The sequence below is a fragment of the Amblyomma mixtum genome, chromosome 3 (assembly GCF_055824585.1).
Source record: "Amblyomma mixtum isolate Tamu chromosome 3, ASM5582458v1, whole genome shotgun sequence".
NCBI classification, from domain to species: Eukaryota; Metazoa; Arthropoda; class Arachnida; order Ixodida; family Ixodidae; genus Amblyomma; species Amblyomma mixtum.
Window position 1 is genome coordinate 82621741 of NC_143014.1, and position 7549 is coordinate 82629289.

Sequence of the window (7549 nt, forward strand, 5' to 3'; positions counted from 1 at the left end):
CGTCGCAGCGCGGTATCGAGGTGGGAGGGAGGCGGTTTCCCCTTTCCCCTCAAAAGCAGCCTGTGGCAAGCATGCAGAGTGAGTCAACGCTTTCGTCACTCAAATATCAACAAAATAAAACACATTTCTTCTGAGACGCTTATTAATTCTGCGCGCTTTTCAACTCACTTCCAGATTTCACAAGGCTGAATGGTGACATTGACGACGGATATTTTGCGGCGGCGTTTAAACCATGTCCAGCACGGAGCACGCCTTCTCACCACAGCGTTCGGTGTGAAATTCAAATCTGCGATTTCTTTTGCCGCTTTGCGGCTTGATAACTGAAGTTCATTTCGTATTTCGTGCGGTTTGAAACCTTGGTAATTATATTAAGCAATTAATTTAATTACCAGGGACTCATATATAGTCCGGATTCCTCCATAGGCGGCAGCCAGTAATGCTGCTTTTGTTGTTTGCTCAGCACGTTCCAACAATGCATCCCAGCTTTCTTGAAGCCTTGCGCATGTTATGTAGGACACTGCATAATTCCAAGACACTGCAATTCAACAGTCAGTGTTTTACTTTCGGTAGTAAAGCTGGCCTGCGATGTCACGCTGGTAGGTGGAATGTGATTGACCGTGACGTGATGACAATCGATCGAAGCCTCTGGCTGGATGGCCTCCGTTAAGGGACCATCTTGAGTGCTTATCTGAAAGCGGAAAAATTAGGGTCAGCCTGTCAGACTTGTGTGCGAGAGTTAATCGCCCGGATAAAAGATCGGAATCTGGTCATAATTGCAAGAAAAACCACAGGATGAAGTAAGTGCCATGCCAAGACAACGTGGCGTGTTCAGTCCCGCTGACGTGTGGTGGTTCATGCATCGGCCAAACTGGCCGGTGTCTAAATGAAATACTTAAAGAGCATGCAAGCAATGTTAAGAACGCGGTCCGCCACATAGGTATTCACTGTCGTGACTGTTCATGTTACCCAGAATTCAAAAACAGCCAAGTAGTTACCAAACACAAGGATAAGCTTACACGAGAGATTATTGAGGCATCTGAGATCATGAAGCTGGGTGCGAATTGTATCAGCACTCCTTCCGTTGCCATTTCGTTGAAAGAGCACAACTTCCCGATTTCAAATGATCGATGTACACGCGATACAGCTGCATGCGCATAGTGATTGGGATTGATACTTTCTGCTGTTCTCTGTTTCTTTGTTTTTTCTAAGGTGCAAAAGAGTATATGTATATGCTGTTAGCTTCCGGAATAAACCTTTGTTGTCAGTTCAGCGCTGTGTTCGTCCCTTTGGCCCTGTGCCGTAGCGCTGCTTCACTAGATATGTCAGACCAACTCGCCCACCGGTTCATGTTGTACTGTTGTTCCGCATCCGAGTGGGCTTGCAGCCTTTAGATTCCATTCGAAAAAGGTCCACAGCCAGTTTCATTTTCTGTGCAACTTGTCGCATTTTCTAAAGCTATTCGAAATAATTATTCGCTTCCTGTTTGCCTCCATCGAAGGTTTCACAATTAGTAGAGCTATGCACACTTCCCCTCCTCCTTCACGTCCTGTTGAGGAACAAGGCGGGCCATTTGAAATATGCCATTTATGCGACAGCATAACCGCTTTGAGCAGTTCTTTAGCCAATAGCAAAAGGTGTCACTTGAAGCCGTGTCAACGTACCGTAAAAGGGCGTCGGTAGGGGATACCCAGAAGGCTCTAATTAGCCATTCCAGAGCCTATAACGCTGTTTTCGTTCTGTAGCCATACGCCGCGCAGAGCTCTCTTATAATATGCGTTTTTCCCGCAAGCATAGGGTTGATCCGCAACCCCTCTCTCTTCTTCGATCCGTTCTTGCCGAGTGTTCGCCGTGGGCGCGTCCCCGATAGGAAGGCATTCGTGCAGCACTCCGACAGTCGCGTTGCAAGGGCGAGAAATGCGCCGCACACGGGCGCCCGCATGCTGGCGACAGCGGTCCGGGGCTCCGAGAGAGTGGGCCACAGGTGTCGGACCGCACCCTGCGCTTCCGCGAATCCCGCGTCTGATCAAGAAAAGCAGCGCCGGGCGTGGCCGGCTTCGGCCCTGACCGCTCCCGCGTGTCTTTCCGGGAATTCTAATTGGCCGTCGCCTTCCGGCCGATTATTACGGGCCGCACGGCGAGAGCCTTTCCGGGTTACTACTGCCGCCTGCTTGTTTATTTACGTCCGCTACCGGCGGGCCGACCGCGCCTGCTCCGCAATGACGTCTGGCCGGGGTGACGCCGCCGTGGGGCTGACGAGTGTCACCAACCGCCGCTGCGACAGGGTAGTGCCCGGCCTCAACCGGCACCATCTGTTACGACGGTTGTGACAATTAGCGAACAAAAAATTGTGGTCCCTGTGCCACAAACTAGGCGCTGAATGGATTCGCTACACACTGCCACTGTGAAAATGAACGTAAAATTTTTATTCAGAAAGGGCGAAAGTGTTCAGCAATCGACGCAGGATTAGTTAGCTCAGCAGGTTATCGTAGCAAACAGAATTAGTAGTAGAGCATGCAGACGCTAAGGGGTTTTCAGAAAAAGAGGCAAAGGCGCCGAACATACCTGCAGAAATTCTTGACAAGAGCATTTTTTAACGGGTAGCTTTTTTTTTAACGCATATTTTTCGCATATCGTAAGATTGCGCCATAACAATTAATATACCTGCAGATCCCTCTCGGAACGCTTGTAGTGTTCTGCTGATTATTGCAAAAAACGCACCCCATTTGTTTTCTATGGCAGCCTTTAGAAGCAAACTTTAGAAGCAAGATCTTGCTAAGCATTGGAAGACTAGACCATTCCCATCAATATGTTCATAACAGTATCTTATGATATTCCACTGTTGCCTCACAACTAAAAGGGTTGTCGAAGAAAGCTGGATTTGGTGTTGTCTCACGTAAAGGACACCACAACTCCACCGCTATCCACTCATATGTCAGGAAAGGCAAGGACAATTCCTATTTCATCTTCATCGCATCGTTGGAGGATGAAGATCAATCACAGGAGGAGAAAAGAAAAGTAGAGAACTGAAGAAGCAAGCGGTGTCGTGCGTCTTCAGCGGTCGGATGAGTCACAATTCCGAAAAGTTTCGTTGGGCTTTTGTCGCGCATTTTATCAAAAGTCACGCAGCTTGAAGTTTCAGCAGTCACTCACTATTCCACATGCCACGTCCACTGTCGTGCGCATGCACTTAGGCTGCTAGCCGGTCAGTATAACCCAACCAGTCGTCATTGATTTCTCTGGAGATTATTCAGGCTTCAATACTGGAGCGCGCGGGCACAAATTCGCTGCATACTGTGGTCATTTTGCTCATGTTCTGTAAGACAAGAAGTCAGTAATATCTTAAGTGTGTATTATATGGCGTCGAAGGCTATGCCTTCCAGTCGACGCAACGCCGCGGCGCGGTCACTCTAGGCAGCGTAAAAAAGCTGTTCCACGGAGTTTATACAGAAGTTGTACCAAAGCAATACGGATAAGATAGTTAAAATAGCTGAAGAGTTCTACACAAATCTATACAGTATCGAATTTAATCATCAAGTTACTGAGAGAGGCAGTCGAGCACAGGAATTGGACATCCCTCCAGTAACGAAGGAGGAAGTAAAGAAAGCCTTAGGAGCAATGCAGAGGGGGAAAGCAGCTGGTGAGAATCAGGTAACAGCAAATTTGTTGAAGGACGGAGGAGAGATTGTGCTAGAAAAACTAGCCACCCTGTATATGCAATGCCTTGTGACCTCGAGAGTACCAGAAGCTTGGAAGAACGCTAACATTATCTTAATTCATAAGAAAGGAGACGTCAAGGACTTGAAGAATTACAGACCGATCAGCTTACTGTCCGTTGCCTACAAGGTATTTACTAAGGTAATCGCTAATAGAGACAGGACAACCTTAGACTTCAATCAACCAAATGATCAGGCAGGCTTTCGTAAAGGATACTCGACAATAGACCATATTCACACTATCAATCAGGTGATAAAGAATTGCGAAGAATATAACCAACCCTCATATTAGCCTTCATTGATTACGAGAAAGCATTTGACTCAGTAGAAACCTCAGCTGTCATGCAGGCATTGCGGAATCAGGGTGTGGAAGAGTGCTATGTGAAAATATTGGAAGTGGAATGAAGAAGATGATACAGTACTACCAACGACGACGAAGCGCTAGCGCCGAGGTGAAGAAGAAGAAGAAGTCCGTAGAAGGCTCGTGCTGGAGAACTGCCGCTTGTGTGCCGGTCCCTCGCCTCGCTGGTTCCCGGACTTCTTGCGCCAGGGTCTTTATCGCTGGTGCTTCAACGTGTCAATAAACCGCTCTACATTTGGTGGAGGTGCGGGGTAGACGTCTTTGCGCGTAATTTTGTTGAGCCGGCGATAGTCCACGCAAAATCGTATCGAGCCATCCTTCTTTCTGACCAGGACAACTGGGGAGGACCAAGGACTTGCAGATTTATTTATTTATTTACAGAAGACTGCTGGCTTTATTGCAAAGCCTTAAGCAGGAGTGGGTGTAAAATACACTTTGACAAAAAGAAAAACCTCCTTGAGGCACACGCAACTCAGCACACAATACCGAAAAAAAATGAACGACGAAAAGAAACAACATTACACAATATTAGACGAATCTCGCGTCAAAATGAGCACTGGGGGAAAGAAAAAAAAGGAAATGTTGAATGCTGCAAAATTGTTACAAATTCCTAAGCGACGCCGTAAACGACTCCACAGTAGAAGCCTCTACAATATTCGCTTTGAGGACATTCCATTCCCGCACAGTACGGGGGAAGAAAGAATTCTTGTATGTTTCAGTGTGGCATGAGTATTCCTTCACTTTTAAAGAATGGTAGGATCGTGTCGAACGACCCGGGACGAGCTCAATGTACTTGCTTCTGTTAATTCCTAATTTGTTGTGAACAATCATGAACATATATTTAAGCCTCTCGCGGTATCTCCTGAGCTGCAAAGACTCCAAATTTGCTTTCTCAAGTAGCATGGTAGGGGACGTCTGCCAGCTGTATGACTTACAAATAAATCGCACTGACCTTCTTTGAATACTGAATAACGCAGATGGCTGAATAACGCCGCGTTGTAGCATATCGTCCACTTGCTCAGCGATGAGACGGCCTTCAGGAAGTGACACACGGTAGGGGCGCTGACGGAGAGGAGTATGGGTACCGGTTTCAATGTGGTGCTAGACAGTGGTCGCACGGCCCAAAGAAGAGGACTGGTGGTCAAACGATGAGCGAAACTGGTCGAGCAGGACAAGAAGCTGCGCGTGTTGAGCTGTGTCGAGGGCAGGATCAATAGAGCGGTCGAAAATGTCCGAAGACAGTGGGTGATCGGGAGTAGCGCGACGTGGGGTGAGGGCAGCGAGGTCAAGACTGGAGGAGGGCACATCGGTGTCGAAGGAAGAGATGAAGTCAGCGGGTTCAAAATGACCAAGGCACTCGCCACGAAGCAGGGGAAACGCAGAGAATGAGGTGTTAGAGACGAGAATTGCGGCAGCACCGTGGTGAATGTCGATGACGGCGAAAGGAAGAGAGAGAAGTCGGCGAGAGGCAAGGAGGGGGGATTTATAACGATTGCACAGCTACTATAGTCCTCCATAAAGTCAGCAATAAAATTCCAATGCGGAAAGGTGTCAGGCAGGGAGACACGATCTCGCCAATGCTATTCACCGCCTCCTTACTGGAGGTATTCCGGGGCCTGAAATGGGAAGAATAAGAGTTAATGTGAAAATATTGGAAGATATTTATAACGATTGCACAACTACTATAGTCCTCCATAAAGTCAGCAATAAAATTCCAATGCGGAAAGGTGTCAGGCAGGGAGACACGATCTCGCCAATGCTATTCACCGCCTCCTTACTGGAGGTATTCCGGGGCCTGAAATGGGAAGAATAAGAGTTAATGGAGAATACCTGAATAATTTGAGATTCGCTGATGACATTGCCTTGCTAAGCCACTCAGGACATGAACTGCAAAGCATGATCAATCAGTTAGACAAATGAGAGTTAATGATATCTTAGTTGAAATCAAGATGAAGAAATGGGCTTGGGCAGGGCATGTAATGCGAAGGCAAGATAACCGCTCGTCCTTAAGGGTAACGGAGTGGATTTCAAGAGAAGCCAAACGTAGCAGTGGGCGGCAGAAAGTTAGGTGGGCGGATGAGATTATGAAGTTTGCGGGGATACAGTGACCGCAACTGGCAAAGGGCAGGGTTAATTGGAGAGACATGGGAGAGGCATCAATGACTCAGTGAGCAGCTAGCGCGATACATGACCCTATATTGAAAAGACCCTGCGAAGTATGTATTGATCGCAGAGTTCCTCAATACCACCAAAATGGTTGAGAGGGGCCACTGTCTATTAGAGTTTCTTGAAGAGCGCCGAATTCATCCACCACGGTATGGAAGGAAAAAGTGTACTTCATACTTAGTTTGGGTAGTGTTTGACGAAAAACGTGGATTGGATTGCGGAATCAAAGCTATTCAGCGATTAAGCTGTTAGAAAACAACCTGAAGAACACTTATTAAAATGCAAAAAAAATCTCATAAACTAACCACGCCCCGAAGACATACGTGCATATTTTTGGATTCCTGAACGATACTCTTTGAAAGATCGCCTCAGTGAAGTACCTTACGTACGGAACTGAATCGGCTTATTCGGTAGCGAAGGCAAATACTAAGTTCACACTAACACTCCTGCGGTATATGGATGATTGCAGCACGTCTTTTCTCAAGGTGGATGTATGGAACTATATGATATCGCCACACTTTAGGCCACATACCGGCGCCGCGGTCGGACTAGGTTCACTGGCAACCGCCTGTCTCTCTCATTTTCACCCCCCGCTTCGCCTGCCTCGTTAGTGCTTGTGTGCCTACGGTGGAGCCGCTGGGCGTTTCCTCATGCACGGCGAGCTTCCAGGAGCCTCCGACGCCCAGCCGCACCCCATGGACACAACTGTTTACAAGGCAAGCCATCCTGTATTCCGTTCTCTCACCGCACCTAGAACCATGACGTCCACGACGGCAAGTCAGACGCAGCACTCCGTGACTTCCCCACCGCTGCTTCTCCATGCGACTAGTACGCCCACGTCGTTACATGGCGACAAGTTTGGAGACGTCGAGGACTGGCTGGACAGCTACTGCCTCGTCGCTGAGTTCAACATGTGGGACAAAGACCGGAAGCTGTGCATGGGTTTTATTTTACCCAGCAAGACGCCGCCAAGACGTGGTTTGAAAACTATGAGTCCGCTGTCACTACCTGGCGAGATCTCCGGTACTCGCCGCGGTGGCTCAGTGGTTAGGGCGCTCGACTACTGAGCCGGAGTTCCCTGTTCGAACCCGGCCGCGGTGGCCGCGTTTTCGATGGAGGTGAAACGCAAAAGCGCCCGTGTGCTGTGCGATGTCAGTGCATGTTAAAGATCCCCAGGTGGTCGAAATCATGAGGTGCCCAGGTGGCACCTCTTTCTCTCTTTCTTATTTCGCTCCCACCTTCCTTCCTTCCTTCCCTTACCGCTCGGTTCGGGTGTCCACCGAGATTTATGACAATGACTGCGCCATTT